Below are 4,865 nucleotides of genomic sequence, written 5' to 3'. Positions count from 1 at the left end.
TCCGCAAAAAGTAATAAAGTAGGAAATCTATAGCTTCTTTTTTTAAAATAGTTTTTACTATTGCTCTCTGTGTGATCGCCAGTGGTTGCAAGACAGCAGCGGAAGCACCACCCCATGCCAGTATACCGTATTGTAACACCGACTGCACGTAGGCAAAGTACACAGTCCTGCACTGATCCACCGTCAAAACATGACCAAGCTGTGAAAAAGCGTATATAAGTTTCCTTAAGGCTTTATTCAAATACTGTGTGCGTGTGGGCCCCAGGAGAGTTTATAATCAATGATAACACCCAAATATTTGTACTGGTCCACACGCGCAATTGCTTCACACCCACACACATTCGACAGCGGATCACCGCAGGAATGCATCCTCAAAATCCGAAGGTCAGGATCGGCTTGATTTCTAGTAACGATGGGCAAATATTTAGTTTTACTAACATTAACTGTAAGAGAGTTACGGTCAAACCACATTATAATTTTTGATAAATCCTCCGAAGCCTGTTTTCAAAACTTCGTCCACGTGCAGCCAGCAGAGACAACAGCCGTGTCATCAGCAAACAAAAATAATTTTCCTTTGACATTTAATTTAGAGACATTATTGATATAAATTAAGAAAAGTAGAGGCCCCAAAGTGCTTCCTTGGACAACTCCAAAATCAAACACCAGCATTGTCACTCTTGATTCCATTTATAGAAACTACCTGAAGCCGATTCTGGAAGTAACTCCTGAACCACTCTAATTCTTTACTCCTTACACCAACTGCATCTAAACTTTGCAATAAGCTTTGTCCTGTCAACAGAATCAAAGGCCTTTGCCAAATCTAAAAATGTAATCAGCACTCGCTTTTTCAACGCAATCTGACTTGAAATAAACTTTGTAATGTCAAACAGAGCATGTGATGTATTTTATGTTATCTCTAAATCCATACTGAGAACATCAGCAATTATATTATGTTTTGAGAGATAATTTTGACAGTTGCTGTTTAACACTTTTCTCTATAAGCTTGGAGAGGGTCGAAAGTAATGAGATGGGCCTGTAATTATAGAAAGGAGGCTTTTAAACCAGACTTATATAAGGGAACAACTTTGGCAATTTTAAGTGCATTCGGAAACTGTCCAGTACGAATACTAAGATTAATAATATGTAAAGAGAGGAGGCGATAAGGAGTTAATATTGTCTTTAATTATTTTTGAAGGAATTGCGTCAAAACCTGCGCCGATCCTCCCCTAATACCTTGAACTAAGTTACAAAGTTCTTCCTGAGTGACTGACTGCATTTGAAAAAACTGACTCCACTCTATAGTCAGCATCATTCACCTCCGCCTGTCCCCAAGGATGTATAGCATTTGTTAACTGTAACCCCTACAGAGGCAAAATAGTTGTTAAATGAATTGCCGATTTCTTTTACTTTAGCAGGAGTAACAGCGTCACTGGAGTTCAATGAACGCTTCTACCGGGAAAGGCTGCCCACATACCGGCTTGCAGGCTACCTCATTGACAACCGAACCAAAATTGTCTAGCGTTACTAGCGTTAGATAATTTATTTTGATAATAACTGAATTTTGCTCGTTTGATTGTAGAACGAAGTATGTTCCTGTAGCACAGAAACTCGTTTCGCAGATTTACATTGAATGGTTGTTTTTTTTAGTTTTTCTGTACAATTTATCGCGATGCCGAATTGATTTAATAAGACCCGCGGAGATCCATGGTTTTAAGTTTCGTATTTTTTGCGGAGAGTTTAATTTTTTTTGAATTTTATTAACAATGTCTTGTAAAAGAGCAATGAACCTGTCTGTTGATAGGTCCACGTCGTTACAATTAATAACCATAGACCAATCTTGAGATTTAACTGAGTCATTGACTTCAACCCAATCGGTTTTAACAAAGAAATTTTGGGTTGCAATTGTTTTATTTTTACTACAAGATGATTCTATATTTAGAAAAATTGCACTGTGATCCATATAGCTGCATCATACACCGCGGCAGAAACATTAAGTGTTTTTGGTAGTTTAATAAAATAAATGATCTAAGCAGGTGTTACTCTCAGATCTTGTTACCTTGTCGATACAAGATACAAAACCAGCCTCACTCAAAACTTCTAAGTAACGTTTGCTCTACAGAATTTAAAGCCACGTCTAGGATGTCGCAATTAATATCCCCTGCCACAATAACGTAACCCATTACCGCTCATGGACTCGTTGCAGAACACGTTCATTGCGTCAATAAATATTGGCAAATTAGAACTGGGCTACGATAAACAGCGAGTAAATGACAATCAAAACCGGCCCAGTTAAAAGTCAATGACAAAGCATTGCCACACCGCCCAACAACAGCTGACTACAGGACACTGATAAGGAGCTATCGATGTAGACGACCAGGCCATCGCACTGATGATTAAGACTATTGTACGATCGAAACAAGTTATAGCCCTCAATATGCATGAGATCGCAATCATTTTGTTAGCCAAGCCTCAGTTAAAATAATTACAATTAAACTTAACTGGAAAATTGTCTAAAACTACTAAAAGTTCATAAAAACTTTTATTATAACTTCGAATGTTTTGATGAACTATGTGAAATTTATTATTCTTGTTTGTCCAGGACAACTATTTACACCAAAAAAAATACCATACTCATTGTCATTATTGCAATTAAAACATGAAATAAGGGGAGTATCTAAAAACTCAATCTCATCCCTTTCAAACATTAACAAAGTAATAACTTAATAGCTAGCCGCCTGGCTTATACAATGAGCTAAAATAAAAAAACAAATGTTGCAAATTTTTACTTTACTTAAGTTGATTTATTACCATGAAAAAGACTCATTAATGGTTAGTGAGATTTTAAATTTTTTACAATACTCCCATACTCGAATAAACTGCTAACAATAACTGTTTACAAACAACGCCTAACATTTACTGGGTTGTAATCTGTACTAGCTATTATGTAGCTTGAACATTATTCTGCACAGTAAACAAGATATCATTAATGAAAAAAAAACACATGTTATAATATCATTTTATATAAACCGATTAACTACCCTTTAAAATAATATCTAAATCTAAATTTTAATGACGACAAATTTTAATTAAAAGCTGACATTAGAGCCATTTATACATCCTATAAAAATAGTCATAATAGAATATTTATTTAGAATATCTTACGTTAAAACAAGCTATAATTTTTAATTCCAAAGTTATGCCTTAATGTAAGTAAACACTTTAGCTTGTTTTCATAATGTCCAGTCTATTGCTGGTCAAAATTTTTTACTTATGACATAATTAAAAACAACCTACTATGTAAGGTTGTAACTATGTAAGTAGTACTATGTACCTATATTTTCAACTACATAATTAAAATTCCAAACCACGACATTTTTAGTGTTGGATCTTTTTAAACACGCACTCATACTTATGTAGATTTAAATAACGGTGCAGTTTAATACGGTTTCTTTTTTTTTTAAACACTTAGTGGTTATTTACAATATTAACAAATTCAAAGCTTATATACAATTCCTAGCATATTGTTTATGCAACTGTATATAATATATATACAGATTATATTATAATCATTAATTTTCCTACAGTAACTAACCATATTAACTAAAAAAAAAAAACTGTCTAACACAGACCTAAATAAACCAAAATACATACAAAATACTTTTTTAATGGTTTGTACAATAATATGAAGAAAAGAAGAATAACTATAAAAAATTTAACTATTTTACCGCATCAAGTCCATGAAGAAGATCTAGGCAAGAGGCTGTGTCACAGTGGTAGCGGGAGGTGGTGAGACATTCGGTACTAGATGTTGGGCTGCCGATGACTGTTCTAGCTGGGCGACATGCTGGAGGTCCCTGACATTGCAGTATTTACGATCAAAATAATAAATTGTATATACATTTCAAGAATTTCTACGACAGAGGGATCTTGGTTTGTAAAAGAAATATACGTGTGTGTGTGTGTGTGTGTTTTTACACGTGAAAAATATTTGGATTTTATTTTTGATCAGTACACATAAAAGAATAGATTTGGCTGGACTTTGATTAACTCTTTAGGAAATGTTGGATAAGTCTGTATTTTATTAAAATGTTTGTAAACATTAAAATATATTATACCTTGAAGTTAAACAATGGAACTTTACAATCAATCTTTCTTTATATAATAGTTATTTTCGATAAAAACAAAAAATATTATCAGCATAAAAAGAAAAAAAACCATATATATTTTGAATTTTGAAGTTTTCAGTTAAGCTACGACCTATATTATATACGATGTTAATTTTATTAAATCATCATCACGTTATACATTATACATTATATTATGTGTTTTTATACATTATTTTTACTAGCAGCAGTTATAGATAAACCGCTCGCAAAGAAATTTGCGCAAAAGCAAATATCTGATCAGCCGCGCACAGGAGGGACTTCCTTGGTGATGAGTGGTATAAGCACATCTTCGTCTCTGTTTCATCAGCAGTGTGCTCGCGTCGTTTTGTTTACACTGCAGCTACGACCTATTCTATAACTTTATTTTATGTTTACGTGTAAGCCTATACAAGCGTCGCAGCCCAAACGTAATATAATAATTTAACAGACTAATGTCACCATTGACTTATGTACGGAGATTACGTTTTAGTGTGAGGTTAGCCGCGCACTAGCAGTGATCAGGGCAGGGGTGGTGCCGTGCAATGGTGGAGAAGCTGAGATATGGCGGCATCAAAGCGGCGGAGGTGTATTTATCCCACCCTGCGTGAACTAAAATCTCTCATTTTTTTGTAATCGGTTATAATATATATCGGATATAATAATATATCGGACACACACACACACACACACACACACACACACACACACACACACACACAC

This window comes from Homalodisca vitripennis, chromosome 2 (genome assembly GCF_021130785.1).
Source record: "Homalodisca vitripennis isolate AUS2020 chromosome 2, UT_GWSS_2.1, whole genome shotgun sequence".
Classification (NCBI taxonomy): Eukaryota; Metazoa; Arthropoda; class Insecta; order Hemiptera; family Cicadellidae; genus Homalodisca; species Homalodisca vitripennis.
The sequence above is the reverse complement of the archived record's forward strand: the minus strand, read 5'-3'. Positions refer to the sequence as shown.